We start from the raw sequence: 24,359 nt of genomic DNA on the forward strand, positions 1-24,359 counted from the left end.
GCTCAAATTGAAGGATGTCACTCCACCTATTCATGCTCATTGGTTTCATGAAGTTATGTCATGTTTCAAATTAGAGAAGATTAAATGCTCAATTTCTGATTTGAATATAATTTTCAAATGCTGTAGAGACCCTTTTTGAATTACTTCCAAAATCTTTAGTTTGGTATCAATGCAGAGCTGTTGACTTTTATTACTCCTTATAAGGATTTTTTTTCTCCACTTTTTGCCAAACAGCTTTGTTTTTGATAGTGTGTTACGATTTTATTTTTATAATAAAATAACAAAATAATACTATATTATAATTTGTTTTATTGAGAATGCAGGCTACGTTGGATGATATGGTGTGATTTAAGTGTAATTTAAAAATAATAATATGTATTCCTATATACTCTGTATTTTTTAATGTGGAATTTAAATTTAAATTTCAATAAAAATATTGAAAATGAAAATAGAAATTAATTTCCCACTTGAAATCTCATTGAAATGAAACCCCATTGTAAATGTAACCCCACTATGATCACTGAAATGAAACCCCATTGTAAGTGTAACCCCACTATGATCACTGAAATGAAACCCCATTGTAAGTGTAACCCCATTATGATCACTGAAATTGTGCTTGTTCTCCTGAGAAGTAAATCTGTATCCTTTTAAAAATGTAGCAAATAGTTAACACATACACCAGATAGAGAGGAGATAGAGATATCAAACAAGTGAGCAGGATTGAGCGTGCAAGACCATAAAGGTGGCTGGGAGGATTTTACCTGAAAAGGGAGGTCTAGTAAGTTCATGAAAACATGAAAGTTCTGCAGTCAGCGAATATTCACATGAAGATTTGCCTCATCAGATCATTAGCAAATTAATCCCCAAGGACAACTGACCTGCTGAGTCTCTCCAGCATTGTATGTTTTTACTTTAACTCAAGGCAATTCTGAGTATATGCAGGCTTCAGAAAATAACAGAGGAAAGGGCTGAGAGGGTTGGGTATCATAGTGTCTGCGTAAAATTAAGATTATTGTTATCTCTCAACCCCAGGTTGAGAATGTGAAACTATGGCCTGTTGACATTCCTAGTCAGGACATCTGCATAAAAGTAATTGTTCAATTACCAGCCCAATGTAACTGCAGGTGACAGGGAAAACACTTTTCCTAATTTCTGTGCTCTAAGAGTACCTGATTGATGCACGATCAATTAACCAAAAGACTGAAGTACTATAACTGAAGGCTTTTATTAGCTAAAGATGATCAGCATCTCTTGAGTTGTTGGCTCACACTGACTTGAACTGGGGACAGGCTTGTGGCATGACAGCCTTTATGAGGAATAAAGGGGAGGAGTCATGAGCCGGCCAGTGAGAGCAGAGTCAATATACAAGGTCAAAGGTATTTACATATGCAAGTGGTTTCACCACATTCACCCCCACATTTTTACAAAGAAGTCCTGGGGTGGTGGTGCAGTCAGGCACCCTCATAACTTTAGTCTGTCCAGTGGCCTCCTGTGGTGTTGTGACCAGTGCACGTCCGAACGTGTGGTGGCCTCCATCGGTTGTGGCTGTTCCTTCTCAGTCAGCTTGGCTGGGGTGTTCGGCTGGGCCAGGGCGGTGGGTGCAAGTATACCAGCTGGTGGGGAGGCCAGGGGTGGGACATTGAGACCCTAGAGGGCTGGGAGAGGGGTGCCCAACTGTTGGCTGGAGGTGGGGGTCCAGATGCTCCCGCTTGCAGCAGGGTCCCGGATGAATACTGTGTCTTCTCGTCTGACCAAGGACGCCACATAGGCATACTGTGGGTTGGCGTGGAGCATCTGGACCGTATCGACTAGTAGGTCAGACTTATGGATCCTTGTATGCTTCTGCAGGAGTACTGGCCCTGGGGTCATCAGCCAGGAGGTTAGGGTCGTTCCTGATGCTGATCTCCTGGGGAATGTAAAGAGTCTCTCATGAGATATCTCATTGGTGGCCGTAAACAGGAGGGACCGGATAGTGTGGAGGGCTTCTGGGAGGACCTGTTGCCAGTGAGGGACAGGGAGGCCCTTGAACTTTAAGGCTAGTAGTACTGCCTTCCAGACTGTGCCGTTCTCCCGCTCCACCTGGCAGTTTCCCTTTGGGGTTATAGCTGGTGGTACAGCTAGAGGCAATGCCCTTGGACAAGAGGAATTGGTGCAGCTCGTCGCTCATGAAGGATGAGCCCCTATCACTGTGGATGTAGCAGGGTTATCTGAAAATGGTGAACAAATTGTTCAGAGCCTTTATGACCGACAGTGTACCTCAAGGCCGATGATTCCATTCCCCACCTCACAGCCTATTATAGCCAGTCAATGTGTGCTGAAGATACACTTCCCTGAGTTATACGTCAGGTTAAAGCACTTCACGGTTTGGAGGAATTTCTGGAAATTCCTGTTGTGATCCTGCTGGTCATGGCCTCAGATAGACACGTTGTCAAGGTATGGGAAGGAGGCTCGCAACCCATGTTCATCCACCATCCGGTCCATCTCTCTTTGGAAGACCAACACTCCATTCTTGACCCCAAACACAACTCTAAGGAAGTGGTACAGTGGCCATCTGCCTTGAAGGAAGTGTATTGGCTGTCCTCATGGCAAATGAGAATCTGGTGATATGCCGATTTAAGGTTAATTGTGGAAAAGACCCCTATATTGTGCGATCTGATTCACCATATTGATGCAGAGTAAGTGGTAGGCATCTAGCCAGGTGAACCTGTTGATGGTCTGGGAGTAATCTATGACCATCCGGTGTTTCTCCTCACTCTTTACTACTACTACCTGGGCTCTCCAGGGGCTCGTACTTTGTTCTATCACCCCCTCAGTGAGGAGGTGTCTCACTCTGACTTAATGAACACCCTGTCCTCCGTGCTGCATCGCCGACTTTTAGTGGCAAAATGCTTATGGTCAGGGGTGAGATTAGTGAACGGGGCAGGGGGAGATCAGGAGCATGGAGATAACACATGTTGGGCGTGGCAGCATGGCCTGGGGCTGATGGTCAATCAAGTGGGAAGGGGGCAGCACCTAGTTCACGAATTGCTTGTTACAGTCTGTGAGGGGAGAATGTGGCCCATCGTAGTCGAAAATGATTCTCTTTAAGTTACATTGAATGTCCAACCCCAAAATGACAGGTGCGCAAAGCTGTGGCAGAACAAGGAGCGTAAAGTAAGTATAAACAGTCCCTTGGACCATCAAAGTTACTGTGCAGCTCCCTCGGACCTTTGCCGATTTGACTTTGGAGGCCAGGGAGACGCTGAACTTATCTGGCTGCAATTCCAGAGAGTACTGTTGTGCTGTGTTAGGGTGAATGAAGCTTTCAGTGCTTCCACTGTCAAAGAGGCACGAGGTGGGGAGGCCGTTTACCTGGATGCCCATCATGGCCCTGTAGAGTTGATGTGGTCAGTGTTGATTCAGGGTCACCTGACAAGATGGCGGTCATGATGGCTGCCCCCATGGCTTGCATGCTGCCCTGCCGTCACTAGCTGGGAGAGAAAAAGGAGAAAGCGGAGTTGACGTTATCACCAGAAGTGATGAGGAAGAAGATGAAAGTGATGTCATAGTGGTCAGTGGTCTTCATAGCGTGTGTGCATCCCTGTTCCCCGTAAGTGGCGGTCTGCTCTCGCATGTGCCTCTGCTGGGCTTAGGGCTTTGCTTTACTGACTTACAGACCTTCTCAAAGTGTCACTTTTTTCCTCAATTGGCAATCCTCGGGTGCTTGCCCTGCCCACAGAGGTAGTGCATTGGGGACGGGCGCTGATGGCGGAGGATATCAGATCAGTACGGGTGGTTTGCGATCCCGCTTCCCAAGATGGTGGCGCATGTGTCAGAATTGCGGATGGCCCCTTCTAGGGTGTTCGCTAGCTCGATGGTTTGAGGTAGGCTCAATTGTTTCTGTTCAAACAGCTTTTGCCTCATATAGTCAGATCAGGTGGCAGCCACGCATGTGTCTCTCATCAGTAGTTGTGCATGCTGCTCAGCACTCTCAGTCTGGCAGTTACAGTCCCATACAAGCTCCTGCCGGGCCCCGGCAAATTCATTAAAAATCTCCCGGGTCACTGCATGAGTGGAGAACGTGCCGCATGTAGACCTTGTTCACCCGTATCTTGAACTGGTCTTTTAAGATGTCCATGGCTTCTCTATAGGTTCGGCAGTCCTGTACCATCCAGTAGATCCCGGTGCCCGATATACGAAAGTAGCAGATGGTACCTATCTTGTTGTCCTGGATCGTGTCTGTGGAGGCAGCGAGGAGTCTTTTGAGGCAGCGGTGCCAGAGAGCGAATTTGTCGGCCGCCTTGGGTTCTCTCAGGTCGATTTCCAGGCGATCAAACATCAGATACTTATCCATGTTTCAAGGAAGCAAAAATTCCAGCTAATAAAATTGATGCACGATCAATTAACCAAAAGACTGAAGTACTGGAACTGAAGGCTTTTATTAGCTAGAGATGGACAGGATCTCTTGAGTTGTTGGCTCACACTGACCTGGGCTCGAACTGGGGACAGGGTTGTGGCATGACAGCCTTTATGGGGAATAAAGGAGAGGAGTCATGAGCTGGCCAGTGAGAGCAGGGTCAACATACAAGATGATGACATTGTTTAATGGGTTTAATGTATCATATAGGTTGAACGTTGAGTGGGTGGGGGGGGGTGTGAAGAAGGGAGGGGGGAAAAAGGGGAGAAAATGACACTGTGTATATTCAAGAGGGAAATGTTTGTGTGTATTTTGGTTAGTGTGATTCATAGTGTGAAAAATAAAAATTAAAAAAAACATACAAGGTCAAAGGTATTTACATACATGAGTGGTTTCACCACAATTCCCTCCAATGCTCAGAAAATCTACAATGATTCAGAGACCAAATTTTCTCTGATCATATCAGTTAGCCCTCAGATTTTAAAATTTTATGTCATATTATGGCCAGATATGTTGTGGATTAATATTTTGTACAAGTTCTAATGTCAGAGGAAAAAATGGTTAATGATTTGAAGTTTTTAAATTAATTTTATTTATGGACAGAAAAGGAGGATAGTATTGGTAAGGGAAAGGACAGAGTAATTTCACTGGTCTTTTTTCCCCAAGGAAACAGAATAAACTTTGATCTTGCTCATGTGATTAACCAGAGTTTGCTTGCAAGAAATTGCTGAAAGGAGAGTTCTGATAAAGGGTCTGATCTGAAACACTAACATTGTTTCTCTTTCCACAAGTTATGTGCTCATTGATCCAGTATTTTATATTTTTATTTTAGATTTGCTTTTTTTTATTGATAGCACCCATTCCTGGTGGGCAGAACAACTCAGTCAGTGATCCTGTTACTATGGTCAGGTATTCTTGCAAACATGAGTGTAGACCCTAAACATTTTGGGCTGTGTGACTGCTGTAAACACAATTTAGAGTAAGTGGTTTATCACATTGACAAGTCTGTCCATGGCCTCATACTGCCAAATAAAGGCCACCGGCAAATTGGAGGAACAAGATGTTCTATTTTTTCTCTCTCATCTCCAACCAGACGGCATCAATATCAACTTCTCCAATTTCCGTTAACCCTCCCCAGTCTCTCTCTCTCTCCCCCCATCTCCTTTCTTCTGTCTCCCCACCCCTTCCCTTCCATAATCGGAGAGCTATACTTCTTAGCCCTCTAACCTTTGCTATTACTTCTCAGCTTCTTTCTCTTCCATCCTCTCACATGTATCCACCTATTACCTCTCACTTGTTAGCCTGAGCTCCTCTTTCTTTTCTTTTGTTCTTCTCCTCCTCCCACCACATTTTTAATCGGCATCCACATGTTTTTCAGCAACAATGAAGGGCTCAGGCCCAAATCGTTGACTGCCTTTTACCTCCTATAGATAATGTGTGACCTGCTGAGTTTCTCCAGCACTTTCGTGTATTGCATTATCCCTTGCTGCTGTTTACTTATCTTGTTCGAGATTGTTTTGGCAGAGGAGCCAGCTATTTGTTCTCTGTGCTTTTTATGAGAATATATATAGGTGTAAGACATTCAGTTATAGTTATATAGTTGCAGACTAGTTATTAATCCTTTGATTGATAACTAATGTTCTGTTGTTGCCATGGGTGCCAGGTTTTTGACAGGCCTTATATTTGGAAAGCTAGCTTTTATGATCATTTCATATTATTTTTGTTACTAGGTTTATGATGAGCCAGTACATGAACTAAATAAAATTATTTGTATGCATAGTAAGTCCACTGCTTTGAGATGGACAAGTGCATCTTTTGTTGAAACCTTGTGAATGAACAGCACAGCTTGCTATAGGTGAAACAGTTCTTTACAGATCCAGCAACCAATGATTTTACACTAATCAACCAGCTCTGTTGCGTCAGGATCAGAACTGTGTGCAAGAGGATGGTTATCGCAGAGCTACAGGAGACTTAACAGTTCTGTGTGTGGGTGGAGTGAGCTCATTCTTGAGAGCAGCAGGAGTGAAGGGGAGAAAAACATGTCTTCTAGGAAGGCAGATACATAGCAGTATTGAATTGTGAGTTTGACAAGAACTTGGCCTCTGACATTTTGTTGAGGTAAGAACAAAATTTCCTTTTTCAAACTGCGTGTTGGTTTTTTTGTCAATTGGTTTTGTAATATTGCATATTAAGGACAGGTATTAATTTGTAATAGTTTATAAATTGACTGCAGATTTTGGTAATCCCTTTCCATGATTTAGTGTCATTACCTTTGAATGCTAATCTTGCAGTGAAAATTGTTGAACTATCATTACCTTTATTCGATTTGTTATAGTTGATAATCTCATATTCTGGGCTCTTGTCATCTTAAAAGGCTGATCCACCTAACCAGTATTGTTACAAATACTGAAAACTGAAACACAATAGGTCAATTATCCGTTGCATAAGTCCTGCTGTGGTTGAAGACAAAACATGTTCCATACTGTTAAATATAAATGTGATCAATCCACATTAGTAGGAAATTGTGAGAATTAGATGTTTATGAGAGTTTCTGATAAAAAAATAAAAGCTTGTACTTCAGATCTGCTGATTTTAGTTCCGAATGTATGACATACAGAGAAAAGATCATCTGCAGAAGAAGTAGATGTTGCATATCATGATAAAATATAATAAGTTGTTTTATTCATGATGTGGACAAATATTGTAACAGTATAGTATAGAAAATACGGAGCCTGCTATAACAGAAGTTATTCTTTGAGTGGTTTTTGAATTATAAATTTTAAGAATTGTTACCGAGACAACCATAATATCTTCATCGTAAGCTAGCTTGAACATCAAACATGGTCCAATTTTAGTACAACTCAAATAACATAGGATTCTGCTGCACGGGGTTCAATTACGAATGAAGAATGCATTCAATTGACAATTGTATCCAGAACCTGTGAAAAGAGAAGCCAGAGGGCCAGTGAGCATGGATAGAAATGATCAGTCAAGGTTTCGGGTTGGGACTGACAATTTGTATCCATGGCTCCTACCTGATCGGCTGAGTCCCTCCAGTTCACCCAAGACACCAACATCTGTAGTTTTTGTATTCTCTGGAAAAAGACAGTTGAGATTTGAACAAAGCAGAGCTCTGATAGCTGTCAATCATTTTTGTAACTGACACTATGGAGTCATTTTCAACTGTGCAAGAACCTGATGTTAAGCTAGCAACTTCTTGCAAGACACCGATAATCTGTGTAAAAAATAAAATCATTTGCAAATTACTGTGCAGGTTGTGCATTTGGGCATATTACTTACTCCAGAAGAATTATTTCACAAAAAAATAGATAAAAAATCAAGCTCTGTTAAAAAGTCAATTTGTTCTTTATTTCTCTGTATAAGATAGGGAAATGACCTGTCGTCAGAACATAGTCTTTTTCTCTTTCTTAGCCAAAACATCTTCAAATGGACATTCACTGATGTTAATACACATTTTATTTTAATATTCCCTGAATATGAATTCTTACTGCTCTGTGAATGATATTAGCAAAATTTTTTCTGTGCATTATTCCAGACTGTGACTATAACCATCCCCTGTCCCCTGCTCTCACCTGCAGTAATGAGAAATGTTGAATTTTGTACATAACAACGTCAGAATGTTGTTAGGAGTTATCAGTAAGGCTATTAAAATACCTTATCACAAGTTTGAAATTCATGTAGCTGGCAACAGTTTAATCAGGGTCCAATCACTTTAGCTAAGTTACTGTATGAGGAAAGAACATTTTTTTCTTTAAACAAATTAGATTTAAGCTCAGGATAGCACTACACTGGAGTGGAAACTCACTCAGCAAGAAATCTTGGTTACCCAATTAGGTGCCAATCATACCTAATTGAAATCATAATGGTACCTTTTACCAGGCTCACAGAGAAAATATTGCATTCTAATGCAGAGAGATTGTGATAATACCAATTTTAAATGAATTCCATTGATTTGCATGAATATATGCTGACAAGGAAAAACTAATGAATGGGAGAAGCTGATGAATAAAGAATCAAGCCATTTTTAAATATCTTGTGAATAATCAAATATCTGTTTGTTTAAGCATTACAAAGTTAAATCAAATTGGTGGTCAAAAAATTAAAGCTAGCCCACTCCAACTAAAAAATTATAGATTTCATTGAGGAGTCAACATAAACCTTGGTGGAAATGCAGAAAACGAACATCGTTTTACATCTATTGGTAATGATGCCGCCTGGTATTGGTGTTAATGGAGCAGTACAACAAATCCCTACACATGAATGAAGAGTGCAACTCTTTGATGCCTTTATCAACTGAATGATTTTTATCATTTTTGGCAAAAGAATGCAATGCTACTTGTATCCATTTGTTCAGATGCAAACTTCAATTTATGATTGTTGCATATAATACAATAATATCAATATGTTTTTGAGAAAATTTTATTTTGATGATTGGTGTTTCTCTTGGCAAAGTATTAGTGTATGAGTTCCACCTTCAGACAGGTTTTATATTCAGTGTTTTATGTTCTAATTTTGTTGTTTTTGCTGTTGATAGTCCACATTTTATTGTCTGCTCATTTGATAAATTTAAAATTTCCAAAGGTAATCCCCACAGCAGTTATTCTTTGTAATTCAAGAATCTCAATGTTGATCCCTATATTTTTCATTTTAATTTTTAATTTAGAGATATAGCACGCTAATAGAGTTGAGCTAACTGCTATGCTAATGGTGCTTCTCCATTCGATCGCCATTGCTGTTATTTTCCTAGTTAAAGTAGAGGTTTCAGGTTGTGCATTAACATGAACAGATTGCTTATGGAAACAGAAGATTATCCCAAAGCCTCAACAAAAGCAGGAAGTGTTGAAGAGTACTGTCCTAGACATTTGCAGCACACAGGTGAATTGCTGAAGTGATTTCTATATTTATAGGGATAATGCAAATTTTTGATGCCACAAATTAAAGAAGAGGGTAAACTCTACTTGAGTTGAAAGTCAGATTTCATCTTTTTGTTCTTTGATCTGTCTGCTTTTTTGGAAAATGTACTGAGGGGAAACAGGCAAATTCCCTTCAAAATTATATTCGAAGATCATTGGGGAAAGCCTATATAATGTTAGTTCATATCATTAATTTGATTGAATTTGGCTTTGGTTCACAGAAAGTGGCAACACATGAAATAGAGAGTTGAAGAAAGCATATGACATCTTAACCTTCATTGCCAGGTATAGAATGTCAGTGTTGGGATGTTGTGTTGCAACTTTACAAAAACAATGCTTGAAGTATTATGTGCAGTTTATATTTTCTCACTGAAGGAAGAATGCGGTTATTTGGAGAGGGTGCATAGGATATCCACTGGGATGTTGCCTTGGATTGGAGAACTTTAGTTATGAGGAGAGATTGGATAGGCTAGGCATGTTTTCCCTGGAGTAAAGGAGGCTGAAGGGTGACCTGATAGAGGTATATAAAATTGTACATCAAAAACAAAGAGGGCTTTAGTTTAAAGAGTGGAAGGAGATTTAAAGGGGTTGTGAAGCGAAGATGTTTCCATGTTGCAAATGCAAGTCATGGATCATGAAGTGTAGCAGCCACCCATGTATTTAGACCCTTGTATGTTTTGAAAATAATGATTGGAATCCTAGCCCTAGCTATCTGATGCCATTCTGACATGCAGTAATGTTCTCAATGGTGAATTGCTGGAGAGCCTGTTGGCTTGAAATGGGAAATCTGGTCAAGGCAATTGTTTTTGTCATCCTCTACCTGCTTCCATTGTTACCCACATATTGCCTGATGCCTGGATCTACCTCTGGCCTCAACCACTCCAAAAGCCAGAGACATTTGAGTCAAGTTCTAAGTAGTCTTAATGCAGTGCCTTGACAGTACATTGAGTGTCCCTCTGCCTCCACAGAAGCTGCTTGACCTGTTGAATTCCTTCAGCAGTTTGTTTTTTTTACTGTACTCTCTTGTAGCACATGTGTAAAATTTCTGTTCTTAGGATATACTTAAAATATTTTGTTGACCATATTATTTGCCAAGTGATTTCTTTATTTGTATGAGGTAACGAGTCTACAGATTAACATTGAATAGAGGGGAGTGGACAAGAAATTCCTGTCCATGTTAGGCAATGAGAGATGAGCAAAAAGGAACTTTATTGTGTCTAGTTGATGAATATCTGAAGGCCACCTACATCTTAGATCAATGTTTCTCATAAGGGCTCTGTTAGTAAGGAATTCTTAAGGTGGTATGTGAGTGGGAAAAAAAGTTTGAGAACCATTAACTTAGACCTGTGTCATAAAGAGTTCGGTCATTCTTGCTGGGACTTTATACCCCTCTCTGTAAATGGATTCTGGTCATCTGAACAGAAATATCACAGTCAGTCCTGGTTGAGCTCTGTCATGCTGAGTGCTGGCACACCTCAGGGCTGTATGCTCAGCCCACTCCTGTTCAACAACTGCACTTCCTGAGAAGAGTGAAATGGGCAAGGCTACTCGTCACCATTATGTCAACCTTTTCTAGGAGCTCTATTGAGAGTGTCCTGGCCAGCTGCATCACAGTGTGGTATGGTTGCAGCAGAGAAATGGATTGAAGGTCAATTCACAGGTCCATAAGATAGGCAAAGAGGAGCACTGGAGTCTCCCTCCCCTCTATCGATGTTATCCACTGGAATTGTTGTCTGAAGAGGCCATACAAAATCAATGAGGACCCCTTCCACCTTGTGCAGAGTATCATTCAACTGTTCCCATCAGGCAAGAGATACAGGAGTATCAGAGACAGTACCACCAGACTGAGGAACAATATTTATTTATTTATTTGTATAGACAAAATACTTGACCTTCATATGTATTGTTTATATGTATGTTTGCAAAGGAGGAAAAACCCAACACCCAACCCCAACCAACTAATTTTCCCCTGCAACCGCTGCAACCGTGTCTGCCTGTCCCGCATTGGACTTGTCAGCCACAAACGAGCCTGCAGCTGATGTGGACATTTACCCCCTCCATAAATCTTCGTCCGCGAAGCCAAGCCAAAGAGATGTTTGCGTGTTTACACCAAGGACTTGAGAACACTGTTTTGTCAGGTTGTATTTATATAATCGGATGACAACTTTGCTTGACTTGATGCACTTTGATAGAAAAAAATAAAAGGACAGACTATATTTTAACTGGAAAGAACATTGAAAATGGCCAGATGGAAAGGGACCTGGGAGTCTTCATGCAGGATAGCCTGAAGATAAAATTACATGTTGAGTTGATGGTGATGAAGGCAAATGCAATGCTGGCATTCATTTCAAGAGGAATAGAATATAAGAGCAGGGATGTGATGTTGAGGGTTTATAAGGCACTGGTGAGACCTCACGTGGAGTATTGTGAGCAGTTTTTGGCTCCCTATTTAAGAAAAGATGTGCTGGTATTGGAGAAGGTTCAGAGGAGGTTCACATGGATGATGCTGGGAATGAAAGGGTTATCATATGAGGAGCATTTGACAGCACTTGGTCTGTATTCCAAATTTAGGAGGATGAGGGGAATCTCATCGAAACATTTCAAATGATGACAGGTGTGGACAAAGTAGAATTAGAAAGATTGTTCCCCATGGTGGGAGAGTCTAGAACAAGAGGGCACAACTTCAAGATTGAAGGGCATTCACTTAGAACAGAGATGCAGAGGAATTTCTTCAGCCATAGGGTGATAAATCTGTGGAATTTATTGCCATAGAGAGTTGAGAAGGCCAGGCAAGAAATTGATAGGTTCTTGATTAGCTAGGGCATCAAAGGTTATAGGGAGAAGGCTGGGGAGTGGGGCTGAGTGCAAAAATGGATCAGCTTATGATTAAATAGCAGATCAAAGTTGATGGGCTGAATAGTCAATTCTGTTCCTATGTCTTATGGTCTTAAGAATAAACAATTTAATAAACAAAAGACAGTGCGAAATGCAAAGTAATTCGAAAAAAAAATCAGTATTGTAGATCTTAATTATATAAGGTTAACTTTAATCAGATAATTTAAATTCAAACCCCGGTCACTGGTGCTGTAACAGCATTGCACTAACCATGCAACTGTTATAATTAACCCCCCCGTGCCCCCCCCCCCCGCCAAGATTACAGATTAACCTTTACATACATACTCATAAAGATTAAGACTCTTAATAGGCAGGGACAGGGAAACACTTTGGGAGAGTCACCCCAGTGGTGAGTGGCATCGGCCAGCTCTTCATGCTGGGTGCCACCATTTTATTCGAACACAACTTTATTGAAACTTTATTCAAAGTGCTGCTGTGGGTGGGGTACAACTGGGGCACTCCGCTGGCTGACTGTTTGCTCCCATCTTCACCTAGGGGTTTGTGTGTTGCTTTGGAGAACATTTACTTTTACAATTTTTAACTTTTATTTAAATGTCTAGTTATTTATTTATTTCTATGATTTATTTTTTTCTTTTGCCAGTTGCTTGAATTCCAGATACTGGGGATTTTTCTGTATTTTTAATTTTTCTTACTGTGTGAGCCTGATGCATGTTAGCAATGTCCGAAAGTTGTTGATTAGACATTGGGCTACCAAAATGCTGACGTTTTTCTCAATTTAGCCGATCCACTTTCAAACTAAATGACCTCATAAGAGTTCACCTTCACCCTCATGGATCTGCTGCATTGGCTTGAAAAGTAACTATTCACTCTCCTTCTTAAAAATGACTAGAGATGCATTGAATTAGTGATTTTATAGGAGGGCAATATTAAAGAGTATTAAAACTTAGGGCAGTTAAATGGTTAATTTCTGATATTTTTATTGGAAATTAAAAATATCATGAATTCTAGGTTGAGTGATGGGGTGGGAAGGTTATATTTTATTGTGGTGAATTGGCAACACTGACTCATTTTGATCTGTTCACTCAAATTGTACCTCATTCCATGCAGGCAGATTTTGTTTGACCACTTACAATTTGGTCTTTCCTGAGGCAAACAACAATTTAGTGTGAAGAACAATTTGTTAGCATTTCTCATTGTCAAACAGCTTGCATATCCAAGAAAAAAATGTTATTCTTTAGAATCATCGATCAGCTACTGATGACGCATTAGTTCAGAAGTTAATTTTACAATGAAGGATTAGAAATAGAACAGCAGTTGAATCACAAAAAAGGATAGAGCTGCCAGAACACACAACACTCAGTGATCAAAAAGACATCTGGTAAATTTTTTAAATATTACTCTCTCATTCAGCTGGCTTTGGTTAGACCTAATTTGTTTTCCAAAATGCAGCAATTGAGAACTCATAAGATGATCAGGTCATTCCAGATGTTCTGTCATGCAGAGAGTTTGATGGTCTGGAATTTCAGACGTGCAAAATATCTGTTGATTTCTAGAGAGACTGTCAGCCCAAGGGACTGTACTCTTTGATTATATGACTCCATTATAATTAATCTGCACCATACAATGAATAATAGACATTTATATGAATTTCTACCCATCTTTACAAGTTCCAACATTGCTCGTCTATGTTGTTCTGATCAAGAAAGGAATGTGGAAGACTTTGCTCTTGCTTGTGAAACTGTGGAAGAGCTTCTTCAATGTGCTCCTGATTTTCTGGCTTTACCAGCATGCTTTAACCTTGCATGAAGAAACCCATTTCTTTAAGTTGGCAAAATAATTTCCTGAAAAATGATTGAATTGCTTGCTGTAGCAAGATATAGTGAAAAGCTTTGCTTTGCTTTGTGTGGTTTCCAGGCAAGTCTACTCAAACTTAAGTACAGCAGGTAGTGCAGTAATACGACATGTGTGTAGGGTTTAGTGTTACAGAGTCAAAAAATACAGGCTGAAATGTATCTGGACAAAGGACAGGGTATAGCAAACACACAGTTAAACAGCTAAAGATGGCAGCATGACAAATAGCTCAATGTCCCTCTATTGTTTTAAAAAGGTTTATTATACAAAGAAACAGGCCACATGTCAGTTATGGGTTCTGCTTGATAATGACGCAAAGCAATATGGACTGATGTACATCAGATGCCTCAGAGAGGAAGCTGGTGCTCTCTTTTAGTGCTTCAAGTGTCTGTAGTTCATGCATTTCAGTCAGGAGATTTCACGTTTCACTCCCCTCAGATTGTGTAAGGTCCTTCTGTTTTGTAAGCCTTTGGTCAAGTGCTGCAGCTATCCTTCTACATATTTTGAGATCTGTCAAAATTTGAAAGTGTCCATAAATTGTGCTGTTAACAGTTGAGACTGACATGTTATGGATGAATTTATACACAAGTGAATTCCATTTGTTGGATATAAGTTGGATAAGAGCTTCACTTTTCTATTCATTGTAGCTTGCAGTATCTCTAACATTATACTGTTCAATAGATTGTGATTGAAATAGCTCATGTTTCTTATCATTTGCCAATATAATGTATCAGAAAATTGGTGTACAGAGGGATTTTATATAGAGAGGAATCTGGGGGTCCAAGTCCAAGTTACCTGAAGGTGGCTATGTAAATAGATGGGATGGTAAAGAAGTCGTGTGGTATGCTTGTCTTCATTGATCAGGGTAGTGAGTCTAAGTAAAAAAGTCATGCGGGGGCTTTTCAAAGTTTGGTTGGCCAGCATTTGGAGTATTATGTGCAACTCTAGTTGCTTGGTTGCAATAAGAATGCAGAAACTTTGGAAAGGGCGCAGAGGAGATTTACCAGCATGCTGCCTGGATTAAAGGGATAAGAGCCACAAAGAGATCAGGACAAATTTGAGGTTTTTTTTGTGGTGCATTGGAGGCTGATAATGGACCTCAGAAGTTTATAAAACTATGACAGGCATTGATAGGGGAGACAGTAAGGGTAAAAACATCAAATTGTAAAAAGCATGTATAGGATATGTAAGCTATGGAGAGGGTGCAAAGAGATTTAACAAGAGTGAACCGGTGCGGACTCGAAAGGCCAACATGGCCTGTTTCCGCTCCGTAAATGGTTATATGGTTAAGATGAAAGTTTAAGGGAGATGTGTAGGGCAAGTTTCTTTTTTACACAGAGCGGTGGGTGCCTGGAATGTACTGTCAGGGAGAGTGGTGGAAGTAGACATGACAGTAGTGTTTAAGGGACTCTGATGGATAGAAAGTGGGAATGGAGAGATATTTGCAAGCTGAAGAGATTTGGTTAAACTTGGTTTCATGTTCAGCTCGGATATCATGAGCTGAAAGGCCTGTCCTGTGCTCTGTTGTTCTATGTTCTGAAAACAAATGACTGCTGCAGCCATAGCATTGTTTTCTTTCTGAAACAGGGTTCAAGCATAAAAGTATTTCAGTCTTTCTTGCATTACATTGACGACAATTAGCAACTCTTCTGTTTGAACTTTGCGTAGATTTCAGTTTTCTGTTTGAATCGCTGGTGTATGTTTGATTTTTTAATTTTACTTAAAATATATTTAAAAGCTTAGGCAATAAGAAAGTTTTTATTTACATTTTGGTTTCCTTCCATGAGAATTCTTTTGTTATTGCTGCTCAGTCTATTTAAGGATACTGCTGTTGCTGAGCACCATACAGTGCCAGTAGATGATGCATGGCAACAATTGACATCAGCAAGAGTGACATTTAATTCTATTGATCTGATATACTCAGGAAAACAATGAGAACCCAGAGGAATTCAGTGGTTCAGGTAGCAGAATGGAGAGAAATGGTCAGTGTTTCAGGTCAGGATTCTTCATCAAGACTAAAGTACAAAGTCTGGGGAGAGGGTAACAGGATAACTGCATAAATGAAGACTGGAGAGAGAAATAGCAGAGGACACTACTTAGGTGGGGGGGGGTGGGGATGGGGAAGGGGACAGACTGTTCAGAGAAAAGTAAGACTGAGACAGGTAAAAGAGCTATGGGGTTAGGATTAGGGTTAACACTAACCCTGTCCTATACCCTCTCATCTCTGATCCAGCTTCTTTCTCCCTTTATATTTGTAATATTACCCCTTTATCTTTTGTGTTGTAAAGGATCCAGCCCAAAAATGTTGACTGACCATTTTTACCACTAGTTGATATCTGACCTGCTGAGTTTCTCCAGCAATTCTTCGTTTGCTCAAGATTGAAGCATCTGCAACCTTTGTGTTTCTCAACAGTGTCATCACGGTATCCTTGCTTGGTGCTAAGTGATCTTTCTTATCACTGCAGTCTTCCACTCTCTAATTGTACTTTTCACATGGCTGTACAAATGTTGGAGATGAATTGTTTGGCTACTTGCAGAAGAACCCTTCTCACAGTACTCGATATTTTATGACAAATAAATAAACAAACTTTTGAGAACTTCTATAGTTTTCTTCAAGGAGTGATATGTGTCCTTTAATACTTCATTCCATAGACTGAATATCTGATGCATGTTCTGAATGTTTTCTATTTTATCTGAAAAGTGGCAATTGAAGAATACCAACAACCTCTTAATATCATTAATTTTTTTCACTTTCTTTTATGTGTTATTATCCTTTTTTTCTCTTTGTCCTGCCTTTTATTGTAAAAATACGCAAATTGTTGTAAAGATCACTGAAGTTGACAGTATAGTGCAGGAACAGGTCTTTCCACTCGATGTCTACACTGAACACAATGCCCATTTGAACTCTACTGCTTACAAGTGATCCATATATCTCTATTACATGTAAATTCATGTGTCTTTTGAGAAGCCTCTTAAATACTCATATCTCGTACCACATTTACTAATGGCAGCTAGGTTAATGCATCTAAAAATCACTACCTGACCCCCTTACCCTCCTCCCCCCCCCCCCCCACCACCACCAACACTTTAAATACACATCCACAGCAATGTGGAATTTTTCCCATGGGAAAATTATTCTGACTGTTTACCATATCCATGTCTCTCATAGTTTTATAAACTTCTATGAGGTCTCTCATTAGCTCCAGCACTGCAGAGAAAACAACTCAAATTTGTACAAGCTCTCCCAGAGCTCATAGCCTCTCATCCAGGCAGCATCCTGGTAAATCTGTTCTGTCTCCTTTCCTCACATCCTTCCTGTAATTGGGTGACCAGAATTACACACAGTATTCTAAGTAAAACCAAACCCAACTTTTATACAGCTGCAACATGACTTCCTTACTCATATGATCTATATCTTAACCATTGAAGGCAAGCATGCCCTGCACCTTCTTTACTACCCTTTTCTACTTCCATGCCACTTTCAAGAAGTTATGGGCCTGGGCCCCAGATCCTCTGCACATCTATGATTTTAAGAGTCCTGCCATTAACTGTATGCACTGCCCTTACACATGATCTTCCAGATATTAAACTCCATTGGCCATTTCTCTGCCCACAGGTATAACTGATTTATGTCCTATTGTATCTTTAATAGTGCCCTATCCACAACAGTAAACCACCAATCTACTTTTCATCCAAGTTATTTATATACTGCATATTGCAAACAACAGTGGTCCCTGTTGCTAATAAGGATACAAAGATCTTAGTCAATCCCCCAACTATTTTCTCTCTTACTGCATTCAATTATCTGGTATTTCTCCCATCAAACCCTGAGGACATCCACCTGAATGCTCTTCTAAAGACCCAGGATTTTCTTGATCTCAAAATACTTTATTATGCTAGCAGTCTCCACGGTGCTGGTCATGATCCTCCATATTATTTTCCTTCCTCTAATTCCAATCATAAACCCACCCCCCCCCCCCTATTGTCTTTGAGTGCTCCTAAACTCTCCAGTTATCTTCCTATTTTTGATTAAATATAGGTTGCTGTGTGATCACTTTCATTATACTTGCCAAGGACATTGGCATCTTTTCACCTATCTAATCCCCTACTTAACTTCTTTCCCACCATCTTTATATTCCTTAATTAGATTTTCCTATCTAATTTTAGTTCCTTAAACCTTACATTTTCTTTATGACTAATATTCATGTATTTATGTAACTGGGAAGTTGCAGCAAGTAAAACTCTCATTGCGTCTGTACATTCTACTTATGTATGTGATTATCAACTCTCATTCATAATATTGTACCAAGATTATCCAGGACATCTGTTACTGCCATCTTAAGTGCTAAATTATTCCAGCAATAATATTGCAGGATTTTTCAAAGGAAGTTTAACTTTATTTTTTCTCCTTTCATCTATGAGTCATCCTTTGAAGGGAGGTGGCATGAATTGAAGATGAATTAACATTTCAATTATGAACTCTCAATTTGAGTGTTAACACATAGGCATTGCTTCTCTCTGTTAATATATGATGGATACACCTTTCAGGAGAGCTGAAAGTTTAGATTGAGTGGAAAATTATTGGATTGTTTTGAAGATCTAGTTCAAATATTTTCTTTATTTCATTCATTTGTATGCATAAAAATTGTGCTATTCTAAGATCATATTCACTAAATGGGTTGGATTGATTGTTGATGGCCTTTTTAGCAATTATCTGAGGAAATCTGTTGTTTGCTATGGTTGTTAGGTAAGTCCAGCGTGGTTAGGAGAGAGATGAGTCACATTAATGTTTAAGATTTTGATGTAATTTCAGCAGGACTTTAGCAGAAGTGAAGCATTATGGATGGAATATTTTTCAGGACCCAGACAAGCTTTTGTTACCAGTTTTGTAGATCCTTGTAAGTGGCAGGATCTCTGCCCATCTCTTACTGGGGCACTTGTAACAAGGAAGCAGAGAACCCCCTAAGTGGGTATACAGGCATCCTTAGCCTAGTATAGGCTATACTTAATTTTAGATTCCACAACACTAATTGAAATTAAATACTAGAAGGATAGAGGTAAAAACTGCTTGATGGTCCATGCCAACAAATCTGTCAGCTGTTCCAGAAGAGTTCCAAGGATATGCCCATGCAATGCATCACCCAGCTGCCTAATGTAAAAGGGTTGCGCCATCCACACATCGACCTTTGGCTTGTACTTTCCAGCAGGTTAGCATTGAAGGATACAGTGAGTCCAGTTTTGACAAAAATACCAGGATTGTGACCTGTACTGTTTTATTTGGCCAACTTGGTGGACCTGTTTCTTGGTTGGTAGAAATACAGGCAATATTTATGTTACATAAAGATTTTGTTCCTGAAACTATGTGTAAGGTCAGTACTCCATAAGTCAGAAACATCCATTTTCTGTTATAACCCTTATGGCTCTGAAGAAACTTGCCACAATTTTTTACATTGAATCATCACCCAAACACTACCCATAGTTTAGAGCAGTGGTTTTCAAACTGCCCCCCTAAACTCACATGCCCCCTTAAGTAATCTCTATGCCATAAGTGTTCTGTGATTGGTAAGGGATTACTTAAGGTGGTATGTGAATGGAAAGGGAAGGTTGAGAATCACTGCTCTAGACCCAATTGTTACTGAAATATTTTGCTTAAGAAAAATTGTCATTGCCCATTTCCTTTGGATTTATGAAACCGTGCACATAACGAGTCAATTAGATACGATTAAAACAGTGGTTTTCAAACCTTTTTCTTTCCACTCACATACCACCTTAAACAATCCCTTACTAATCACAGAGCACCTTAAGGTGGAATGTGAGTTTCGGGGGGGCTGTTTGAAAACCACTGGTTCAGTGGAATGTATTCAGCATTCAATCATTAATGAAGACCATACAACATTTTATTATTATTGCAAATTTGAAAATGTGTAAAGTCGGACTTCTGAAAGTCAGATCATTCATAACCTGGAGAGCCGCTGTATTTAGGGAAAAGGAAGGAGAAGTGGCAGAGGCATCTGGATGAATATGACAGCGGGATTGGGCATTAATGCAGGCATGTAGAATCAGTATAGATAAGCATGATGTCAACATTGATGCTGTGTGCTGAAGAACTAGTTTCGATGTACAACTCAATGATTCCAAGTGAAAATAGCTGCAAATTAAAATGACTAAAACATCAGGAGCAAATAGCTGTGAGTATACAATTTAAAAGGAATATTTATCTACTGTGCTAATCAATAAACACAAATCTTCATATCATTCTGGATAAATTATGTAATAATCAGTTGTGTTCTTGTAGATTCATGCCTGTTTGATTAATCCAGCATGATTTATCTAAAATTCAAATCGTTGTATCAGCAATGGCAATGTAGCATCTTATTTTGTTGTACCAGCTGAAATAAAATTCAGCAGAAGCCAAAAACAAGAAAAATGAAGACACACAGAGAGACACATGCAAACACGTTACACAACAATAACTAGACCACAGAATGAGTATTGCATGTAGTGTTAGCATAAAAAAGAAAGATATGATAGATAACATTGGATAAGATGGAATGGAGACTTATGGTGATGTTGCCAGGACTCGACAATTTTAGCTACAGAAAAATTGGATAATCATCCTTGAAACAGAGAAGTCTGAGGGTTTTGGGTGGATGAAGTTGAATGCCTGAAAGGGTGGGTGGTCAATAAAGAATTACATTTACCTGTAACCGACCTGCAGGGCAATGGGTCTGGTGTTTGAAGGTGGCATTAGGGTGAGTAGCTATTTTTCAGACAAGAAAGGCGATGAGTTGTCTTATATAATTCAACACACACACACACACACACACACACACACACACACACTCTCTTCCTCATCCACATTCCAGTAAAACAAAATTGTAATTAATTTTGTGCTTCATCTCATTATTTTGGGAAAGACTATCAGTTTTATGAAACAGCCTAACAGTCAGACCCAACTAGAAAAGATTCTCCTCATAAAGTGGTAGAGTTTCACAGCATGGAAACAAGCCCTTCAGCCCAACTTGTCTAAGCCAACCAAGTTGCTATATGAGCTATTTCTATTTGCCTATGTTTGGCCCACAACCCTCTAAATCATTGCTAATCATTTAACTATCAGAATCAGGTTTATTGTTATGAACAGGTCACAAAATCTTTAGTTTTGCAGCAGCAATATTCTGCATTGGAGGTGCAGAAATTGCTATAAATTACAATTCTGTAAATACATTTTAAAAAACAAATAATTAGTCCAAAAAAGTGTGAGGGAGTGTCCAAAGATTCATTATCCATTCAGAAATCTGATGGCAGAGAGGAAGCAGCTGTTTTTGTAATGTTGATTGTGCGCTTCAGGTTCCTGTACCTCCTTCCTGATGGTACCAGTGAGAAAAGAGCATGGCTTGGATGGTGAGGGACCTTGATGATAGAAGCTGCTTTCTTGAGACATTGCCTCTTAAAGATATCCTTAATAGAGTGAAGACTATTGCCAATTATGGCACTGGCTGAGCTTTCAACTCTCTGTAGCCTTTTCCTGTTCTGTGCATTGGCACCTCCATACCAGGCAGTGATGCAACCAGTCAGAATGCTCTCCGCAGTACACCTGTAGACATTTTCAAGAGTCTTTGGTGACGTACCAAATCTCTTCAAACTCCTGACAGTGTAGCCACTGGTTAGCCTTCTTCGTGATTGGATCGACATGATGGCCCCAAGATAGGCCTTCAGAGATGTTGACACCCAGGAATTTGAAGCTCCTTACCCTCTCCACTACTGAACCCTCAATGAAGACTGGTTTGTGTTCTCCAGGTTTCCCCTTCCTGATGTCCACAATCAGTTCCCTAGTTTTACTAATATTGAGTGTTGTGATACCTCTCAACTAGCTGACAACTCCCTCCTGTATGCTTCCTCAATGTTGTCATTGATTCTGCTGACAACCATTGCATACAGTCATGGGTGTAGAGCGAATAGAGCAGCGGGCTAAGCATGCATTCTTGAGGTGTGCCTGTGTTGATTGCCATTGAGGAGAATATCTAAACTTTGTAACTATGCCTTCATTTAACCTATTCCTCTGGCAGCTCATTCCACATATTCACCATCCACTGTTTCTCATAACCCCTTTAAATCTTTCCCCTATCACCTTAAATCTATGCCCAATAGTTTTATACACCTCTCCCCAACCCCCCCATAGAAAAATCTCTGACCACTTACCTTATCAACGCCCTACAATTTTGTACACCTCTGTCAGCCACCTATACACCAGGGAAAAAAGCTGCAGACTATTCAGTGTCGTCTTCAGTTATAAGTCCTGATAACATCCTTGTAAATGTTTTATGCTGTAGTGAATGGTGCAGAACAGAAGTTATCAGTGAGTTGAACCAACAGAACTGTTTCGTGGAATCTTCGCAGGAGTTTAAATAATTACAATTGGCATGCTATCACAATCACCTGACCTCTGAAGTCATGCACCTCCCAGTGTTCTTTGTCCCCCCCCCGGTCACCGGGAACTCCTGATCCCTGCAACTACAGACATCGGTTTGATAATAGAATGGCACAGTTTGCCACATAACTCTCCCCAAACCGGAGTTCGGAGGTGACACCACAGTCTCACCTATACAGCTAGGACGGGATGGCAGACGCCACCCGTGATGGGGGCATGCCACCCCTACTGGCTGATCCAGGTCCACATGTGCCGGCTTAAGGCAATCTACCAAAACCGTTTCTTGCCTGCCACCAATGTCTATATCAAACATGGAGCCATTATTCCATACCACCTTGAAAGGACTTTCATATGGTCATTGTAACACCGTCCTGTGCAGGAGTACATAAAGGCAGTCCTTGAGTTCAGGTGGAATGTATGCTGAGTGATCAGGATAGGTGTCACTGTATCCACCTTCTCCCTTAAGCATGTTAGGACCAAAATGGGAGATACCTGCTGCTCATGTGCTACTGGAATGAGGGAAAAGAATGCAAGGATGCAGGTTACCTAAAGTTAGAAAGCTCAATGTTCATACCTTTGGGTTGGAGATGACCCAAGTGAAAAAAAAAGATGGATTGCTTGCCTCCATCAGTCAGGACATTGAGTGAAAGAGATGGGACACCTAGTTACAGCTATGTAGGATATTGGTGAGACCACTTGTGGAATGTTCAGTGCAGATCAGCTCATCATACTGTTAGAATGATGTCATTAAACCAGAGAGGATACAGAAAAGATACACAAGGATGTTTCTGGTGCTGGAGGGCTTGAGTTATGGGGAGAGAGTAGATAAGCTGTTTTTCTTTCCATGGAGCACAGGAAGCTGAGGGTAACCTTATAGGGGTTTATTAAATCATGTGAGGAAAAGGTAAGGTCACAGACCTTTTCCCCAGGGGAAGGAAGACTAAAATTAGAGGGCCCAGTTTTACGATCTGGGGAAAGAATTAAAGCAGATCTGGGAGGGAAGTTTTACAGAAGTAGGGTCGTGGGTATATGGAACGTGAAGCCAGAAGAAGTGGTGGAGATGGTTACATGTTCATGTATGACTAAGTTGTCCATCTGTTCGAGTCCCATTTACCTGCACTTGGCCCACGTACCTGTCCAAATGTCTTTTGAATGTCCTAATTATATCCATTTCTACCACTTCCTCTGACAGCTCATTCCATTTTCCATTTACACACCACTCTCAACATTTTGATTTACTTTTATGTGTTAAAATGCTAGAAATTCAGTTTATGCCCAATAGTCATGATTAATTTTTTAACCTGTTGTCTGTTTACTCTGTGTTTTTCTGTGAATGCTGCCTGGAGTGCATGGAAATGAAACGTTTAATCGTATCTCTGTACACATGATAATGAGCTAAAATAACATGATGAGGTTCTTACAACAAGAAGCTCAAGGCATATTGGGAAAAACCAGGAACATGGTACTGAGTTAGGATGATCACTGATGATTATGTTAATAAGGAGCTGGTTTGAAGAATTGAATGGCCGTATAGACGCAGCTCATCATTTCTATGCCTATATTTAGGTTTCTGTATCTGTTTTTTTTGAACATAAGGAAGTAACAACTAATGACATTGCCAAGGTTTATACATTTGTAATGCTAGTTTACTGCAGTTAGGCAGGCAGTGCTGCAGTGAACTTAAAATGATGATGTGCTTAATTACTTCCCCTGCCCTTCACTTTACACCTTTGCCTTCTGGTCTTAGAGACCTCTAACATGGGGCAAGGTTTGAGCTACCCTTTCTCATAATCTTGTATGCTTCTGTCAGGTTCTTTCCCCTCTGCACCAGCATTTCCACTCCAAGGAAAACAAAACCAGTCAATCTAGTCTCTTTTACCCCATTGAATCTCTT

The 24,359-nt window shown here is 40.1% G+C and overlaps 1 protein-coding gene and 1 long non-coding RNA gene across 6 annotated transcripts in view; one reads left to right on the forward strand and one right to left on the reverse strand.

Annotated features, from left to right (window-relative positions):
• arpp21 (cAMP-regulated phosphoprotein, 21) overlaps nucleotides 1-24,359 on the forward strand; it is a 338,413-nt gene that overhangs the window by 133,962 nt on the left and 180,092 nt on the right. The gene's annotated exons all lie outside the window — the stretch shown is intronic.
• LOC138755205 (uncharacterized) lies at nucleotides 1,207-22,419 on the reverse strand. 2 transcript variants are annotated; one of them, XR_011352115.1, is made up of 7 exons: nucleotides 22,237-22,419; nucleotides 20,739-20,797; nucleotides 7,432-7,491; nucleotides 7,190-7,335; nucleotides 6,712-6,809; nucleotides 3,352-3,470; nucleotides 1,207-1,906 (listed from the first exon to the last, which is right to left on the reverse strand). It is a non-coding gene; the product is annotated as an uncharacterized lncRNA (long non-coding RNA). The 2 variants fall into 2 exon arrangements; XR_011352116.1 differs by lacking the exon at nucleotides 20,739-20,797.

The sequence above is a fragment of the Narcine bancroftii genome, chromosome 2 (genome assembly GCF_036971445.1).
Source record: "Narcine bancroftii isolate sNarBan1 chromosome 2, sNarBan1.hap1, whole genome shotgun sequence".
Classification (NCBI taxonomy): domain Eukaryota; kingdom Metazoa; phylum Chordata; class Chondrichthyes; order Torpediniformes; family Narcinidae; genus Narcine; species Narcine bancroftii.